This window comes from Phalacrocorax carbo, chromosome 7 (genome assembly GCF_963921805.1).
Source record: "Phalacrocorax carbo chromosome 7, bPhaCar2.1, whole genome shotgun sequence".
In the NCBI taxonomy this organism is placed as follows: domain Eukaryota; kingdom Metazoa; phylum Chordata; class Aves; order Suliformes; family Phalacrocoracidae; genus Phalacrocorax; species Phalacrocorax carbo.
In genome coordinates this window covers 41,012,614-41,033,643 of record NC_087519.1, presented here as the reverse complement: position 1 = coordinate 41,033,643, position 21,030 = coordinate 41,012,614, and positions in this window count along the sequence as shown.

Below are 21,030 nucleotides of genomic sequence, written 5' to 3'. Positions count from 1 at the left end.
TACTATTTACCACCATTTTGTATTGGGTCAGGTTTTCTCAGCCTTACTGATACTGTCTCACCTTGTTTTATGACAAATTCCAGTGGCATCCGTATAAACACTCCCAGAATATATTTCCGTGCAGCACAAATAGCTATAGTAAAAAATATCCCCTATCAGCTTGTCATCTGAGCTGTGGTAATTCCCAGTCCATAGCAGGGCAGAGTCAAAGGGATTAGCTTTCAGCAGCGCTGTCAGTCTGCTAAAATTGCTGGAGATGGTTTAAGCTGGCCTGCTTGCCTTCGCCCTGAGCTGAACTGGGGCTGTTCCCATGCCAGATACACGTTTTAGCTGAGGTTAATGAATAGCTGAGAGGAAGCAAACTACTGCAACTGTTCTGAATACGCTCTGGGTATGTTTCTTGTTTTATAGATTGGGAAACTGAGTCTCAGAGACATAAAAATCACATGCCTGTGCCTACAGAAGTTTGTGGTGGTGACCCTCAAAGAACTAGAGTCTTTTACCTCCATGTCTGCAGTCCTTCCTCCTGCCCGTATGTCATTTGCACTCCAGCCACAGTGGCACAGAGCAGCAAGCGCTGGCTGTCCCTGCAAGCAGGGCTACTGGGGTGGCAGCCCACTAGGCTCGCTTGCTCCTTGCCCAGCACTTGGGCAACTCAAGAGGGCACGTTAGTTTCCTGAAAGATGGAACTACAGTGGCAAAGAAGCAAATGTGTTCAGCAATGGAGTTCAAAGGCTGGAAGGATTAAAATTAAACTCACCAGCTTGCACAAAATATATTCAATAATTTTTTCCCCCTCATTTTAATTCTGGGCTCAGGTAATGGGTTTTCTACTAAAACCGTGTAAAAAACCAGCCAACTCCATAACAAGCTAAAGCATCAGCAATTGTTCAGCCAGAATGATGACAAGTGTCTAGGGAATGCGCATTTGATGATAAGTTTTTCACAAAGATCTTGAGAATCTTGGTGAAAATATGATGATAAACCATTTATGAATGTCTGGCCCTGCCTTGCTTTAAATTTGTGGGTCTGTCAAAACCAAAGCAATTGTTGAGATGGTTGCCTAAGTTGGATGATGCCCACATTTCCTGAGCTGCATAATGTTACTCGTGTCTGCTCATTCCAGAATAAGTTTTTCCTTTTTTTTTCTTAAAAATAAACCACACCAAAACCAAACAAAAACCCCCAAACCAAACAAACACCCCCTGTTTTATTTCCATAACTGTTAGAAAAATTATTTTTAAAAGTACTACAAGCCTTATAAATTCCAAAGAAAAGCAACATTGCAATGCCCACCGGAGATGTCCACAGGAAAGCAGCAGGTCCAGAGCTTTTACCACTTCAAATAAAAATTTCTGTTCTGCAAAAAGAAAATCCCTCTCTTCTGTAATTCCAGACTCTACAGATCATTAGATAGGTAAACTTCGGAGCTTTTGATCATTCACAACTCTGGAAAGAAGTTTCCCACAAAGCTCTCCAGGTTAAAACTCATGCAGAACAAAACAGCACCGCGGAGCTCAGCAGTGTTGCGAAGGAGGAATCTGTGGCACCCTAAAGCCTGATTGTATGAAAATGTGTAATGTTACCAAGAAAGCAGAGTGGGGAAACATTCCCATGACTGCTTGCTAGGGCTTCGCAGCTATGAGGCACATGTGAAGATAGCTTTGCACCTATGAATATCACACAGAGTCTGACCCTCAGTTCTTTTCTGACAACTTAAGTAATGTTCCAGCTGGGGACCCAACTATAAACATTTTTGCACTTAGAGAGCAATAAAAAGAGAACACGTGGGATAGGAAACACTTGGTTAAATTTGCAGCTTTTCTCTACACTATAAATAATGATGTTGCATTTTTTCCTTCCTCCTCCTGTCAGCCACCTTCTTTTTCCTTGCCCTGCTGTACTACCATCTAAACACTTGTATCTGCAATCTTTTAAGTACTGGTTTAAGTGATAGTATCTAATATTCTTTGGGACACAATATGTCACATGGCAGACAAGGGAAAAGCAAAATTAGCTCCCTTTTCTGTTTGGGCTGCCCCAAACACAGTGCGGATTCCATCCTTTAAAATTCCTGATATGTGTGACTCTGCACGGGGAACTGCAAAATTCTTCCATATTGCTCAGTGAGGTTCTACAGAGAGTCTAAACCTATACACTTGCCTAGATTGGGTTTGAGTGCATGTAATGGACAAAAATATAGAAAGCGATAGTTCCTTGAGCATCATAAAAGATTTGGAGGTAAAGAGAGGGTACAAAAGATCAGGACAGGTCCCTAAATTGTCTGGATGCAGTACAAGCCAGCCTCCAGTTGTTTGGATTTCTGTTTACCCTTGCAAATCACAGGAGGCAGTTCACCAGAGAATCCGTTGGTTTGCTATATTTCAGAATGTTATTTCAGCTGGACAAACTATGAGCAGTTTTGCAGCTGCAAACATATATAATGTCTTAAGTTTTTAGCGACAAAGTGGCACTGTATCCTAAAGACATTATATTGCTATGGTATAGTGTTTTATTCAGATGATCAGAGTAATAAAAGAATAGTTTTCTATTGCCTGAATTGCTGTTGAACCAAACAGCTCATTTCTCTCCCTCTAAATGAAGAGAAATAAGGTATATTTCCTGTGTTTGGCACCAGTAGAGTATTTTTAGAATGTTTCCAGTTATGGACCCATCTGCGTCCTGTTCCACTGTTACTGCACAAAGGAAGGAGAAGCAGAACTGCACAATAACAGAGGAGGGATAAAGAAATTACTCCTAGTATCTCCTCTTCTCTTAACATGAAAACAGATTTCTAAATATTATTACCTACCATCTCATTTGAAAGGCTGCACTTCACCAGTGCCAAGAGAATTTGCTCTATCAAGATCATAGTATGGGCACATTGCTAACTCATGTTTGCAAGCTAGCATCACCTAAATTACAGTTTTATGACACAATATCTGAAAAAGAAGGTTATACACAGTGAAACCTGATTTTAACTGGGAATGTAGTAGTCAGTTTTGTAGGGAAATTTAGTCACTGAGGGAAACACGCTTTTAAAACCCATATTGTCTACAGGAACAGATACAGCACTACTTTTCAGACTGTCTCCTCATGTGCCTTAATAATAGCACTTTATAAACAGCTTTTTATAATGAAATAAGCATTAACCCACGTGCATAGATTGCATAGATTGCAGGCCTCAGTCACTATAGCACAATCCCACTCTGCTTCTGACTCATCTTGTGTTGCAACTTCCCTGCTTTTAAATGGTTAAACTTCCCCATAATAGATTTGCTTTTAAATATATTAAACACTTCATAATGCCATGCTTCACCTATATGTTGTGTCTTCAACCCACTAAATGCATGCAGAACTGAGTCCTCCAATGGCCGAATGAGTTGCCTAAGTCTATACAGTAAGTTAGCATGAGAATAGAAAAATGAGTTTCATTACTTTCAGTCCTACACTTAGGCCACAGTTTCTACAGCTACATTTCTATTACTACAATAGAAACTACACAGAGCTTAGTCTGTTTTGTTGCCCTCGGAATTCCTTTTTAAATGGACAGCGATTATTTGCATCTCCTTTCCTAAGAGTATGGATTGAAATCACCTTAAGAAGACTCAAACTATTTGCCTAAGATGAGTGACGTTTTTGGAAACTTTCCCTAAACCATCCTCATTTTCAGTGTGAAAGTAAATACTGGCTTCACCGTGCACCTGGTGAGGCCAAGGTGCTGTGATCCTTCATGTTAGTAGGTGAGCCCCCTCTCATTCCTGTACCACCAGCACATTACTCTTCCCTTCGGCTCAGGAACTGGTGAGAGCTGTGCTCTGGACTTCACACGCCAGCAGCGGAACAACTCTTTCTTCTAGGAAAAGGTGCACTTCTAAACTTAACAGGGTCCATGCAGAGTAAGCCAAAGACGACAGTATTGATACTGGTGGTTATGTGACCTGGGTGAAAATTTGCTTAGTTTAGTACTAAAGATATGAAGTGCTGCCTGAATATTGAGTGCTAAATTAATATGAGAGAGAAATATAGTCTGGGATCTAATGGACCCTTCTCTTACTTTCCACCAATAACTCCCTCAGCTCTCCATACAGATGGAACTTATGTCTTCTTGAAACAATAATCACATGGGTGAATTTTCCAGTAGCTTTTCAAACGATTGTAAAACTATTTTGCAAAGTGATCCTGGGGAAAATGTATAAATGGCCTTCAATGCAGCATAACCTTTTACACCTAGCAGAAAAACAAATACATTCCATTGAAAACCAACAATTTTACAGTGACATATGAGCATTGATTTGCTCAGCTGGCTGGTGGTGGATCACCCACAAAAGAGTTTGGAGGGTCTCTGCGTAAGAACTGGGAAGTTAGGATTAGAAACGTGTCTGACTTAGGAGGAAGTTTTAAGCAATTAACTCTGCAAGCACACAAAAGTGAAGCACAAAGAAACACTAATGGGAAGAGATCATTAATGCAATCCATCCACATTCTCCATCTATACGCTCATTACCTGCTGACAACAGCAGTAGGATTTGCCTATATGAGGAAATGGACCAAAATAGCTCTTGCAGAATAAGCCATTCTTCAATAGCTTTCTGTTTGTCCCTGTGTGGACACTGTAGGAATAATTAGCGCACTTATTCTGTTCTAGAATAATCAGCGCACTAATTATTCCAGACTAAAGTATCTTTTATTCGAAAACACTTTGTCCACAAGGGGAGCTATTGTGAAATGGCTTGTGCTCCTCTGCACAATTTCCATGTGTAAAAAGGACCTAATCCGTGCTGTTGGAATAGCTGTACCCCTGGACTCCAGGAACAAATCAAATTATAGACAAGCTCTGATTCTCCCAGGCTGGTTTGTTAAAGTAAGTGAATACATAGCGCTGTTGTGAAAACAGGATTCAGCTGTATGGCAATGAATAAGCTCTTCTTTCAGGAGTTTTTTTCTTTATAAAATTATTTTAGTTACATTTGCATTCAGGCTTATTACTGAATTTAATGATTGTAGTGTATAGACATAGTAGATGAGACTTTGCCCACTCTTTTGCAAAGTGTGAAATGCTGAAATTGGATGGGCATATAGTGTAACTAGCTAATTTGATGGGGTAGCTTTACCCAGTCTATGTGTTTAGAAACATCACTGATCTAGCAGTTTTTTGTGATGCAATGCAATTAAACTGAAGACCAGTGTGCCTAGACAGTGACCCCACACACTGTTAAAAACCTTTTAAAATGAAGGTTGGAAACGGCAGTGTCAGATCTTACTAAACTGGGAAGATAGACCCAATACTCTAGTGTGCCTACTATCCTTTCAGCAGCCTGGCACACCAATTTTGTAGAGTAAATTGCAGAGAGAGACTCAAGTCTCTCCTTCTGTCTGGTTTTGTTGCTGGTGGCTGTTTTTTGGTTTTGTGGGTTTTTTTTGTTTTGGTTTTTTTTACCTTTTCATTTTATCAAGGGAAGTATAAGCATACCTCAAGAACCAGTCCCCTCCTTCCTACTCAGAGAATGGCAGAATAAAACGCTGGAACTAGGGGATAAAACCCTTTTTCTCTCACACCACATGTGAACTGGCCCAATATTTGAGAACTATAATGCTCAGATAGCAACATTGTGTAATATCCTACTTTGTGATATTGGATAAAAGATAATTGCATGCAATAGATAATACACTTTTCCACTCCCATGTTTCATACAGGTTGCACTGTCTCACCATCCATCCTCTGTCTTTGTCTCACTAGAGGGAAATCAAATGCAATTTGGGATGTATTTCAAAATAAGTGGCATCATTGCTTAGCATGTATTTGCAATGGTCATGGGACATGATTTTCTGAGGTTTTATCAATTTCTGCTGTGTCTGCCTAGGATCTAGGAAGATGTCTGATATTTCTCAAAAGACATTCATCATCCTGAAGCATTCAGCCCCTTCCCACAGTATTATTTTGCTATCAATTCCTCAATCTTTGATCTTGAATTTTATTAAACCCAAGATACACTGTTAACCAACAACTGCTCCAAATTTACTACTAATAAAATTTTCTATAACATGTTGAAATGGACTAAATTACATCGATTTTTGTTATATCATAACCACAGAATTATGCATAGAAAAGTTGTTATTAAATAGCTCCTTACCTGAGGAAAATATTGAGGTATACAACACATCTGTAACTCCAAAAAGCTCTGTGGATGGATTTATTTTCACTTTATGAAACTAAAAGAACAAATTTGATTTGTGGCGAATAACATTTGTCTATTTAAAGCTCATAAGACAGCTTTTTGTTGCTAGTGATTCCCATAATAAGTTTTTCCTCAATTAAAGTTTCTGTTCATTTACAAGATGGATGCAATTAGAAATACAAGATGTTCAGTATTCTTAGCTCAGACTCTGTTATCTTGTGTTTCTCACGTGCTACTCTAGCTGTTCTACCCTGAATTGAACTAAATTATGATTACTAGTTAAGAACTGAAAACACTGCCACTTTTATTTCTTTCTGTGAGTTACTTTATAAATAAATACTTTCAATTACAAAATTGTTCCCAAAGAAATGGGAATTATGTTGAAAGTACCCCACTGCTGCTGTAACAGTTTCAGATTTATTGAATCCTTCTCACTGTATTACAATAGCTCCTGCTGTTTTACCTGGACTGCAGCAATGCCAGATTCCAGCCTTGTATTTTGCAATGTTTCAAACCATCTGGGACCAAAAAAAGAAAACCAACCCCCAACATTCTTCCATCTTCAATCTTGTGATTAGAATCAGAATGGAAATACTAAGAAGAAATTTTGAAATGTCCCTTTCTCATTTCCAATAGCTTGGGTAAGAGCCACACAGCTACATTTCAGTTTTACAGTTACCTCAGATTTTACAGGCAAGGGTCTGATTTTATTTTATTTGTATGTATTAAGCCCAACCCTAGCACAGTGGCACAGACGACACAGCTGAGTGAGGGAGACGAGAGAAGAAACATGTTTAGCATTAAAACAGTGCTGAACTTGGAGAAGCATACTTCCCCATCTGCAGCTATCCTACAGCTAGTGCTCTGCTCTTAAAGTCATTCTTATGAGGAAGTTTCGTATCAAATTTCTTGATCTTATTGTCATAATCATTAAAGTGAGAATACAGGCTCCAGATATGGGCTTTACCACTGTATGAAGGCATGCTGAAAATTCAAATGTTTGGATAATTTCACCATCCTGTTGCTTTAGTACTGGATCATTCTCATTTGTTTTTCAACACAATAATTTCAGAATGAAAGCTATACGATGATACTCTTCCTTCCTTATATCTATACAGACCTTTGTAATCAGACTTTGCCTTAGTGTGTTAAATTGCTGCTTCTTTCCTTTCTGCATATATTTATGTACATTTAGCCATTTTAAGTGTATATCAGAAGATTTAGATCACAGAAATTACAGGCTATTGCTGGTTTACTGACCATTGCATCACAAACTGCAAGGACAAAAATACAAAGTAGTAGAGGTTCCAGAGTGAAGAGAAGCATTGACTTTGGTTTTACACTATAACTAACTCCAGTGGACACTTCTGATGCACCAAGTGACTGCCACAGTGCTTTTTTTCTTCATCTTCTGGTTAAGCATGCTATGTATGTGTGCACAGGAGAGGGAAAGCCTGCTACTGCTTAGTTCTTATCCATTCCAGCACCTAGTATCTAATGCCAAATACTACCCACCCATTTTAATTGTCTCACTGAGGTAAAAGGGGTTACTTACTTGTACTTACTGGTCCTAAATAATAAGTAAGAGAACTAAATGATACTTAGAGATTGTTCCAAAACGATATAAACAGAACCAGATCAGCTGTCTTGCCAGTTGCTCACATGGAGATTCCAGAAAAGCTATCCATAACACATAAAATTCTTTCTTTTTATTTTCATTCTTGACAAACTATTCTTTCATGAACACAAGGGCAGGAAAAATCAACTGCCAGATGGTGAGCTAGGGTACTAGCTATTGGATCCAGTGGTACGCTGAAAGCAGCCAATATTGTCAAGGAAAGACATTTAAAGGCATCTGAAAGAAAAAGCCCCCAGTTTCTGGGAAAAAGTAAAACAGAATGAACAAAATGGACAACTGCAAATTGGATTGCTGTGTAAACTGAGATTAGAAGAAAGTGAAATAGATCCAGAAAAGCCATTCAGACAGTGTCTTTTGTTATAAATTACATATACAGGGCAAGCCCTGCAAACAACTAGCGTTTCATGCCAGGAGGACAGAGAGTATGTACATAAATTTATGCTGAATTTGTTCAGAGGTAGATGACATCTTTGGCTTTTCTGACATTCTTGTTCCTGTTCTTCACTGGTATTCCCTTCCCAAAGTATTACGGAATGCTTTCTGTGTACTATTGCTTGCCACCTTTGCAGATGCATTCAGAGTGCTACACATTACTGAAATTAGCCCTCCATGAGATCCTGGCAGTTTAGAACAGCCTCAAGCAGAGAAAGAGATAAACACATATTTGTATAACTATGAAATGCCTCAGTTGAAGGTAAGCAAAGAAATTAGACTTGGAGAGTTCATAAGGGGAATGCAGATCATAAAATCAACACACTCCCTGAGATAAAAATAATGACCAAGCACTTTAAGCATGTAACACACTGAAGATCATACAAAATGAGCTTGGCAAAGCACAATACACAGAACAGTCATTTGCAAACACCATACCATGCTCAGATCAGGGAACATTCCATATAACCTCACTCATTACAGGTTTTGTTTTTTGATAGGCTACACAGTGAATTTCCAAGTGTACTTTCAAATCAGATCCTAATGTAATCTCTGTTTACAAGCTGGACTCCTTTCCTTTTTGAGTTTCTTGCCAAAACGCAGCTCCCTGTCTAAGATTTAAAAACACTTTAGAGTTCCCTATGAAATGAAGGGCTTTTAAATTTTTTTCCCCCACCACTCAAGAGTAAGCAGTGTCTTTGGACATCAGTTTTCCTTCATACCATCAATGTCAAACAAGAGTAACTCAAGCGACTGCAATAGTGTGACTCCAGACATTCACTAGTTTAATCAAGACAAACATTTGGCCTTTAGAAAACTGGGTGGTTCAAGTCACCTTCTCACAATCTATTTTGAAATGTTTGGTGAACATGGCAGATGTAACATGAAGATACCTCTAGACTATGACAATAAGAAGTTTGAGAAAGATATAAACTTCATACAGGAATCAGAGTTCTGTCTCTTGAATGTTAGAGAAAAATATTATCTAAGGACAGATTATCCTGTAACCATTGATGGTAGAGTTATTTTACTTTCCTCTGAAGCAGGTGCTTCTGGTTCCTCCCAGTCATTGGACTAAATGGACTACATGTGAAATGAAAAGGAAATAAAACGGGTACTTGTATGCATCACCATTTTCATTTATGGACCTAACAAGAAAACGACCTTGTAAAATTACATTCTTCCAATCAGCATCTAATAATTTTCACTATTCTTTGCACACTCCAAATTGAAGACCAACTGATGTCCAGATGTCTCACAGGTTTATTACCATCAGAGAATAGGGAGGGAACAAGGTCCATTGTTACGCCCTTCTACTACTGCACAAAAATGCAGAAGGATAGAAGAGGTGAGGGAAAAGCAGGACCATGGCTGAAATTCATCCAATGTTTTGTCTACCAGAACTGGCTGACTATGCTAACAGAAAGATTTTTCATCCCCTGAAGTGGAGCAGCAAAGGGACAACTTCTTTAGGCTGCCAGGACACCTAGCAGGGCTTCTGCATTTTGAGACATGATTCCTTGAGGCAATATGACTGAAGGGATGCGGCTCCCTCCAGCGCAGGGTTCTGCTTAAATGCAACACTGAGCCCTGGAAAAAGATATTAACTCATTCCTCTTTTGAGCTGCCAAACGTACCAGGAATACCTGGCAGCAGCTCCCTGCCATGCTGCCAACCATTCTAGGTGCACAGCCGGCTATTTCAGCAATTTCAGAAGAACTCAGAGGATTTGCAGCACAGCAGCAACAGCAGCAGAGGAACAAAAACAACATTTGACTTCTTTGCACAAATGTGCAGACTCCCAGACTGGAGTTAAACCCATTTGGGCACAGACCTCCAGAATTAGCTAATGTCCTGCATGACCCAAACCCAGGCTCAACTCCCTCTCTATAAATCAGACAATTAAACAGCCAATACCAAGCAATTGCCTCTCCTATTCTCAGAATGTTTTATGTTCACGTCACAAGCAATCCTGCAAAGCCTTGATAGGTATATTCATTATTTATGATCTGCCATAATTATACTGGGTACTTATAGCTTAGCCTGCAGGAGGCAGTGCCATGTGTGGAAAGCAGAACTTATCAATGCTAATGAACTTTTGCAGGGGATTTTGAAAAACTATGATTTCTTCTAAAAACAAGAAATGCAAAATGGCAAGAGTTTAGCAAGAACATTTGGTCTAGGGTAAAACTGGGGAAGGCTGCCACCAGTTTTGAAACATGAGTTTTTACCCTCAAAATTTGTCCCTTCAAAAAAGAACTTTAGCCCTTCTTAGCTTCTACTTATATGGTGTCCATGCTCTCAGTTCTTTGCACAAACTTGCACAGACTGCACTGGCATGTCTTAATAGCAAGATATTTATGTAGAAGGAAGTGCCCACCTTCAGGCAGAAGCTAGCTACCACCCACTGGTAGCATATAAACAAGCCTGCATTTTCATGTTAAAAAAAAATAAATTAAAAAGGTGATAAATCTGGATGGGAATATCTCTTTGCATTTTTATTAATGCAATGTCTGTGAGTAAAGATCAGGAAAGTGGCTGGCATTCACTCAAACAGCACGGTACCTATTGGTGTATATAGGCCTAGTGATATCTCTCGGATTATACAGAGTAACAAATGTTAAGGTCCAGCAGTGTAAAGGAGGCAGAGGGCTTCAGACAACATGGTACCCTATGGCTGTGGTAGAAATGGTGCACATCAAGACACTGGCAATACCAGTAAGGTTTCAAACACTCAGCTTTGAACTGAATTAGTGAAGAGAGAGATGATAAAACAGACACTCAGCAAAGGCTCTTCCCAGAATGCCAGGCAATGTTTCAGCTTTTTTTTTTTTAACAGTCTGCTAATTTGTGTTTATCAGCACAATGAAAGGTGGGGCATGGAAACATACGCAGAACTTAAAAGCTAAAACTGGACTGCCTACATTTCATTCTCTTTTTATTAACCATCAGCGAGTATTCTGCACAGACACAGCCCATGAAAGTAATAATAGAGAGAAATTAATTAGATGACTGTATTTCAATCATGGGGCTTTCTTGACATTTTATACCAAAGGAATGCAGCTCAAGCAGTTTGTAACTGACAGCAATGCCATGAAATTGCACTACAGCCTTGATAATTATCCTCTTCATTATTTTTATAATATATAAAGAGATAAAGTACAACATTCCCCTTTCATTTTATAATAGTATGCAGGATAATGGAAGCAGCTGAAGGAAGATGTTTGTCTTACAATGCTACAGTTTAAATCTAGTGACAAGGAAAGAAGTATCACATTAATGATGCACAGAGAAGAGCACTACAAGCAGCCATCCTTTATGTAATTATTCTATGCAAACTGTAAACATATGGGATAAATAATATTCCCCAAACTTTTCCCTTTTTCTCTTTCCTTAATATTCAAGAAATGTCAGTGACAACTCACTAGAAGGAAAAATATATTAATCTCATTTACATAAATTTCCTTCTTTGTTAAAAGCTAGTGTCGTCAAAGCTTATAAAAAGATTGATGACCCAGAAAGGCTTGGATGTTTCTTTTATAGAGCAGTTCCAAGCACTTTTGCACTATACAAACCCAGAAAATTAATAGAAATGTGAAAAGTCCTTTTGGCTCCAGGTAGAGACACTAAAGAAGTAAAGGTCCTATCAAGTGTCATGGATAATTTCAGTTAGGGAAAGTAGCAGTAAAGCAGTAACAGTTCCATAATTTGGCAAACTATTTTAGACAATATTTGGAAAATATACGTAGGCAAGTCTCAGCTGGAACATGACAAACAAGTACAAGGAGATGAGAAGTTACCATTTCCCTGTCTACCACAGTGTCAGATCAACTTGGTATATGAACAACAAAAGTCAGCTCCAGATGGCTATAAAAGAAGTCAGTCTGTTACTTTAGTAAAGTGGAGTTTGAAATGAGAATAACTTCAGGAACAGCAACTTTGCAGGTAGTTTCAGCAGAAGCTGCCAAATTAAGCCTGTAGAGATATGAAGCACTTAAAGCAGCTTTGGAGAACAGTAACCTCCTGCCTCCGAGCATGAAGTCAGGATATTCTCTTGGTGCGACCCCTGTAAAAAGTAAAATTTATTTGGTCTAGGCAACATCAGCTTCTTAGTCTGAATTAACTTATCCTAATAACATGATGATACATGCTTCCTTCTGTAGATTGCCTGGCTCCAGCAAAGGAGCTGGATTTTTAATTTACCAACATACCTTGGAAGATGGCTTGTGCATAAACTGAAAAACCATCAGCAACTTCATTTTTCAATGTGAGACCATGATATTGTGAATTTAAATAGGAGTGTTGCAGGCGCAGAATGTTGACTTGGATCATGTTTGCTGCAGTACGAGGACATTAACTTCAGGGTGTATGCCTGAGGCTCATTTTTTATTATCCTCATGACATGCATGTATGTGGGTACTCCATGTCACTTATCATATCTGTCAATTTCCCAGAGGTTTTGCTGTACTCAAGCTTTAAACGGACCTGTTACAACTTTGTGGGAAAAAAGTCCAGCCAGAAATATTTGGCTGTTTGCCCAGGATTTGTATGAATGATAAAACATACCCTTCTGCGTTTCCAAAGCCATGTATTCCTTTAAATATACCTGACAGCTCTAAGTTTTTTAGCAACACATATACTTTTGGAAAGACTTTTGGATAAATTTACAACTTCAGCCATTCACGCACCAGTTCCTGGTCATGCAGTCCAGATGACCCTGTAGTTTCCTGGAAACATGGACTTTTTGGGCAAGGCCCACTCTGCCTTGCTTGCCTCTACAGAACAGCAATACAGAACATGGGGTAGGCGGGATGACCCTGCAAAAGATATACCATACATCTGATCTGTGCATCCACAGCACTGCCAGTGCATTCCCTGCATATACCCCACATGCTTGACAGATCTGATGCTTCCTCATTACAAAAGATTCACTGTGTACGTGATGTAGGGCCAGTTCACATCTGTGCCATGAGTACAGAATTGTCAGATCTGTTGTGCACAAAGAGAGCAGCTCCACGTTAGCAGCACATCTGTCAGACACAACGAACCATTGCAGTCTTTCCCAGTGACACAATGGAACATAGCCTTTAAATGTATCTGAAGTCAATTTTATCACTAGGGGAAAAACCTTTTCTGTTCTAAAACACACTACGGTTATTCAAGAATGTTCTAGTCAGTCACATATATACCTCAGGCAGTTATTTTCATTGTTTTTCGATGGATCAGAGCAGACTAGGGCATACAAAGAATAAGGCAATACTAGCTTTTGATCCTGAAGAACAAAAGGCCTGCATTAACCTATGTGCAAAGACAGGAGGGCTAACAAAATGGGGGGGGGGGAGAAGGAGGGGGGGAAAGAGGGAGAGAATCTGTCATATCTTTGAAGTAACCCAAGGTCAAAGGCTTCCTCTTAAGAATATATGAGCAATGTGAACTTACCCTACCCAGGAAGCTACCTCACAAGGTAAACATTTTCATAAGACAAGTCCTTGAAACTCTTCATAGTGTCAAAGGTTGAAATGAGCAAAGTGGTAGCTAGTTTAAGGTATCTCTCCTTTGAAATGTCCAAACTTTCTTACTTTTCAGAGACATTTTACAGATAACACCAACAAAAGCCCCCTTGTTATACACAAAAGGAGCCTGCACCTTTGGAATAAATAAAGGCATTCAAGTCAAGCCTCAAGGGAAAAAAAACCAACACAAACCACCTCCCCCGGCCCCCCTCCCCCCCCCCCCCCCCCCCCAAAAAAAAAAAAAGCCGGGTACTTCTAAACAAAAAAGTGACCTGAGTATCCAAAAATATGAGCTATCAAAATTGTCCATTAGAACAGAATCAGAGAGTGCTTTAGAAGTAGCTGAAGCATTGAAGACTCTTCCACCCATCAGGTGTTCATTATTTGCCTCAGCTGAATCGCCCGAGCAGCTTCCATGCACTTGCCAGGGCTAAGTCTGCTCACATCAGTCTCCAAGCAGTTTATGATGGGAGGCTAAGTTTGCACTGAAGCTGACAGTGACTGCTCACACAAATCCTTTTAGCAATTTAGCAAAGAATTAAATAGTGGTTACGTAAAGTATCCAAGACATCCCCCTGTTTAAAATTGTAGAGATTTGTTGCCTTTATATATAAACTTAAGAAAATTCAAACTTATGGGAACAACAGTATAACAATGCTTCCAAAAAGTTGTCACTTAAATACCTATACATTTTTTTCATTTGCTCAAGCCAAAGTTATTTTCACTTTTTCGTTGCTAATTCAATAGGATATTAAGCACAAGAAAAGTTTTAAGTACAAAGAAAGGACTGTTAAATTAGGCCTATTCACACAGGTAATACAGCTTCACACTGGCTTAAGTACCTAAAATAGTACCTACATTAGAAAAGAAACAAAGGAAGTAAGTTTCTAAAAATGAGAGCTGAGGGACATAAAGCATACAGGCAGGTACACTATCATATTTCTTCATACAGAGGCACTGCTGCAACAGTGTTGTTCCTTCAAAGAGGTAGCTCCTCAGCAACGTAAAAATATACAGATTTTCAAACACAGTGAAATATTTTCTAATATGAACATCCTAAAAAGAGGAAATCAATAAATGGCATGAAAAACTTCAAAGACGGACCTCCTGTCAATGACAGAGGTTCTTCAGCAATGTAAAGTCTTTGAAGAAGGACTCCCAGTGCTGGGAAACCTTTGAAGTGACAGAAAGCAGACATTTATAATTACAGAAAGGTGCGGTGTCCAGCAGAGATAGTAAAAAGATATAACTGGGGTATGTGTGGGGGAGGTTGAGTGGTGGCTTGGGCCGTGAGTGACCCTGTTCGCTTGAAGCCTAAAAGCCTGCAAGGTCAACTCTATATCCATATGAAAGAGACAATTTGTGAAATGGAGAAGTGGGTAGGGCTTAGAAACCAAATTACTGCAGCTTTCACACTTCTAGCACATGTTTATTAAACAAGGCATATCTCTCTTTTCTCACTACCCCAGATTCCAGCACACACATAACCACACAGTCCATTTTCACTTTGCAGCCTGCAGTTCCCCCGAGGCGACAGCTGGACTTGTTATGTCCATTGGCTTGGAAGCTGGCTGTACAATGAAGTGGGGTAGACCAACTTTACAGATATTTATCTCTATGCTTTCCATGAGTACATCACTCCTTCCTGGAATTCTTACTTCCCTCTTCTCCCTGGCTATTTTTGGATAAAGTGATATAGAAACCAGAAAAGTGAAAAATTATATTCTGGAAAAAAACTGTGAACTGTCTGGATTCTGGAGGGTTGTTTTTTTTTAAATTCTTGGCTACTTGAAAGGAAGAATGTGGCTGCTTAGTTTACAAGAATAGATTTTTGGTTTCTCCTCAGACTACAAGGGCAGTCTCTGCTGTGTTTTTGGAGCAGAACAGGGTCTGCCCTTGCTCTGAGCAGTCTGAAAGCAGAAGCCATTTTGGCATGGTATTGAAATCCTGCTAGTGTGCCCAGCTGAGTGACAGACTTAACAGCTCACATTGTCCCCACCTTTCATATCTCCACAGTTCTTGGCTGTCCCAGGTCTCTTGCACAGGCCCAGGTCTCCTGCTTCTGCCCCAAAGATCACATAGATACATCCAAAATATTCACTTTTATCTTCTTCCTAGTCTGTGACATGCTAGAAATTTAACATTTACAGAAAAAAATTGGCATCTGATGCCAGCCAAGATTTTCTGGGAGGTTGAAATGAAAGACAAGCAAGCAAATCAGCAGTTGCTGCCACCTTATTTGAACTCATTTGGTCTGTCTTGTATACCTGGATCAGAATCTGGAAGCAGGACTGCTCACAGTGGGCTGAAATAGGTCCTCCAGCCAAGAGGTCTGTATTCTTCTGCCCTGGTATGAGAAAGATACTAAAGCATTCTGTTCCTCAATGGCCTATAGCTCCACCTGTGACCCTCAAATCCATACAGTCCCTGGGCTGGAAGAAAATGAACTACGAAAAAGCAAAAACCTGTTCCTTTTTGCTTGTGCTTCCTTGCAGGCTAAATACTTCCAAGCAAAGGTTAGTAAAAGATGGCATCCTTTTAACATTGAAATAAACACATGGACAATGATGGTTGGTAACTTTTACATGGCACATGGCATTCTCAGAGCTCAAATCTAGCAGCTAACCCAGTTTATGAATGGGAAAACTGAGGTCCTGGACAGAAATTGAGGCTGTGTCTGTAGAAAACCTTAAAGTCTTAGCACAAATATACCAATATTTATTACGGCAGGAAATTCAGAGTAGTCAGAATTGAGTCTATTTTTGTCTTTAGACAACCTTCAGTCCCAGGTTAAGGTCAGAACTAGTGAAAATAATACCAAAGTCCAATGCAGTCTTTAGAGAATTGCTGAAGCTTATTTTGAACTCTTCTTTTGCTGGCCAGGCAACAACCATGTAATTAGGATAACTAGGCAATAGTATTTTTAAGGGAGTGCTATAGAGAAAAACTCAAACTACAGTACATATAAAAGCACTGTATTTGTTTTCTCATGCATCAACAATTTAGTTTTTCTTCTGTTCAGGAGGCTGGCCTGAAGGGAATAAGGGAAAGGAAATCACAAAGATTATTACCTTTTTATAACTATCTTTCTAAAAGTTATGGCATCAGCTACATGAGGTGCATAGTAAAAAGGAGAAAAAAATACTAAATACCAATGGAGCAACCGTATGGAAACTCAGAAGCAATTAACATGCAGACAAAATTTTTAAGAGTAGTGATGAAATTAAGTATTGTTGCCAGAAGATGTTTACTACTTAAAATATCTTTCAGGTCTTTCAAAATATTGCTTGGAGGATTTGGCATGACAAAGAAAGCAGATGTCAGATAACACATAACACATCAAGAAAACAATAATATATTCTGAGCTTAAGAGTCCTGCTGGTGATATGGTACAAAAATAAGCCTGGGCAATCTGAAATGGCTTTTAAATAAAACAAAACCAAAACAAATTTGGATGTTATTTTTGAAGTGACTACACATCATGTAAATTTTGTGCTACAAAAAGTTAGGCAACAGACAGGATGAACTCAGCAAAAACTGAGATTACCCTAAATACAACAGATCAGTGGAAATTGTTTTCTCATGCGTAGTATTCCCTAGCTGTGTAATGTGCACTGGTAAGATTCAGAACATCTGAAGTATGGTACATGGTGCTGTTTATACCACGGCTGTTTAATGCCAACAATTTCATAAAATAAGCACCCTAAATCCACAGCTGGACATCGTTACAAAAAGAAGGGTGCAGATGTAAAGACCTTTCCAAACTGGGAAGCAAGGATACCTTCCTCATGGCTGCTGCATGATAATCCTTTTGCATGCTTAGAAATATTACATTCAGTGTGTTCTGGCATGTGATACAACATGTAAAGATCTGCACCCATTAATATACCTGTCTTTTCTCCTGTTCATTCATGTTACTGGGATTCCTTAGGAGTCACATACCAGTTGTCCCTCACTCTCCCATGCTGGATTCTAGGCCATTTCTACAGACAGTTCAGCAGAGCGCAGACTACAAAGAGAAGTGGCTTTCCCCCTGGACAGAATGAGGACATGCTGTCTGCTGATGCCCTGAATTGCAGCAGCAGTACACCTTGAACAACAGCAGAAGACCAGAGGTCATTGTACCCTCACAGTGATTTAGGTAATGCCTCACTTACAAATGAGACCAGAGTAAAACAAAATTATGTTTAGTGCACTAATTACACCACAGGGACATCCTCGTGACATAGTAAGAAAGGGATCTAAGTGATCATCCACAGAGGAACCAGTAGAGAGGCCTTAAGAATGAGGACCAAAACACCCTGAATTTAATACCATAAAATAAACCAGGAGCAGACAGTGCTATGATTCAGAAGATGGAGGTTGGAATACCAGCACTGGTATTTCTGGCAACTGAAAAGACTTCAGGGCTCATTTCGGGGGCAGACAACTGCTGTCACTTGTCTCACAGGTAACAGGAACTTGAACAATAGGCTCAGCTGGCAGATAGGATGGGTTACTGTATTCATGCATTTAAAAGAAATAAAAATTGTCACATTTGGCCATAGTGTAAGGATCAAGGGAAAGAATAGTAGTACAGAATGACCCAAAGTTATATGCCTGGTTGATATTCCTGGTTTTTACTGTAGATGATAATAAGTTCAGTGAGTTTGCCAAGATGTCATCTTTGTCATATTCTTTTTTGCTGTTCTTTCCTTATATTTTGCCTGAGAACACAAGAATCAGATTTATGAAAAATGTATGCTGTTGTCAAGTACATACTAGTAATTTCTGTGAAGTGTTAACTAAGAAGGACTTATCTGCCAAAATTTAAGTATATGTTTGTTTTTAAGCACTTTTTATTTTCATTCTTCTGTAGGAATCATCAAAATATGATAATGTATTGTTTAAATTCTAAACTTCAAATATAAAAAACTAACCTGAGACAGGACCAATGCTGAGAACTCAGTAATTCTTCTTAAACCCATTGGATTTCAGGCACATCTCAAGCTCCCAAATGCCTTTCAGATCCTAGAGATGTCTCGCAAAAAAACCCCCAACCAAACCCCAAACAACCAAAACCAAAACCCAGACTTTTAATTTTTTTGCAAATATCAATCAGAATACGTTGCTTACTTCATTAAATAGCCTTTTCCAAACATATAGGAGTTGCATATCATGAAATCTTGAAATGCTGTATCAGCAGCTGACAGCATACATCTATAAAAACCAGACATTATGAAATTTCTCCAAAACAGATTCAACCATTGTACTAAATTCTATCAAGTAACATCTATGTACAGTTTCTATAAAATGTTCATTTTTAAAAATATTGGTAAGAAAGAAGGGCACGGATCAGGCCTCTATTATTCTTTATACAGCAAACCACAAACAAGAGAGAATCCCTTGCTCTGACAAGTGCACTATATTACAGCTTTATCCTGCAAATGGTGATACATGTGTGAAACCCAAAGTCGGTAATTGTGAAAATAATTTTATCAATATTAGTAGGATTAAATCTACTTTTGAATATTAACTGCTTAGCAGGGTTGACGTAATACATGAACTATAATAGAAAGGAGAAGATAAAAGTCACCACAGAACAGAAAACACTAATCAGTTTAGTTGCATTTTTCTTAGGACTTTTGCTGTTTCTGGCTACAGTCTGTGTGTCCTCTGTGAAAGACAACTGAGTGTTTGAAATGAAAAGCAGTGAACAAGAGTAAGACTTCAAAGATCACAGCATCAAGATTACTAGGGCTTTCCCAGGCATCAAGTATGAAACAGATATTCAGCTATTTAGCGGTGAAAAGGTAGCAAAATAACCTCACAAGGTAGCCTCACACTTGCATAAGAAACTCTGGGCAAGGATCAAATGTCAAGTTGGTTAGTGGTTGGGGTATGGACTAAACTAGGCTTTCGAGAAAATATGTTTGTGGCTTGTCTCCAGCATGTGGATTTTTGCACATACCTTCAGTAGGTTACTTAGGGCTCAGTTCCACTGCCTAAACATGGCTTTGTCTCCAACCCATGGAGATGGCAGATATGGTATAGGACATGCAGACACCAGAACTTTCTGGAATAGCAGCTTGAGGCTAGCAGAATACAGTAAGGCTTTTTAAATGGCACTAGACTGCTATATGGAGGCAACTGAATGCTCCTGCACCCCTTGGTACGTGGGAACTCAGCTCTGAAGTGCAACACAGAAGACACCTCTCACTCCCTTTAAGCACTGATGTGTTTTGTCTGCAGGTTTCCTAGACACACTCTAAAACTTGTCGCTTAATCCTGAGCAGGTCCGTGCTTTGACTTATGATCCACAGATTAGTGGATGCACTGCAGGACCAATCCAACATGCAACTGTATGTAGGCAAATCTCACTAAACATAGTGGCAGCTAAAAGTTCCCTCAAAAACTTGGGGAATGAGGCTTACTGTCAGTCTCACTTCCTTAAGATGACAGATCAGCAGCTGCTGTATTTATGCAGAATCTGGGGGATAGTAATATTGCCTTCTGCAGTAAAGCGATGCCCAGTGAAGTACCCTAGCCACCAGGATTACTTAGATTATCCACCCACAGATGCCTAAGTCTTCTTACGTGCTTTTATGGAAACCACAGGGGCAAGGAACATCAGTCTCTCGTGACGCCTGACCTCCAGGTCACCAAATGCTGTGCTGCTCCCTGATCCACTGATCAGCCAGACTCACTCTACCCTGGCTGCAGGGTCACCCTTCCCTCCAAATCCAGGGTGCAGTCATTGCATGACAAAAGCCTGAATCCCACATCTGGTGTGAGTCAGATCACAGCCTGGCTGTGCACTGAGGTCCCACAGTTCAGGTAACTTCTTACGGTCATACCGCGTCTTGGTGATGGCAATGACTGCCCTTCCTCAGGCACGTTGGGGTGGGCACAGACCCTAACAATTAGGAGGTTTTAGCTACTGTGATGAGAAGGGCTGTCTATGACTCCAGGCAAAATGAATTCAATTCCCACAGTTGCTAAATGACAAAGACTTCAGAGATACCACTCCTTCACTTTGAAGGATAGCAGGATACAGAACAGGAGGGGAAGAGGTGAGTCTCGTCCTAAAGGAAGGATGGCCACTTAAAATCTCCCCTCTGCTACTTTTTTTTCTAAAGGGAAACTGCATGGTCCAAAAAGCTGCAGGTAAAAAGGAAAGCAACAAGGGAGCAGGAGACTGTTCTTACTTCTGTATGCTCTAGATTCCTTGCAAATAACAGGAATTTGTTATGTTGCAGGAAAACTGAGAATCTAGCTGGAGCCCTCC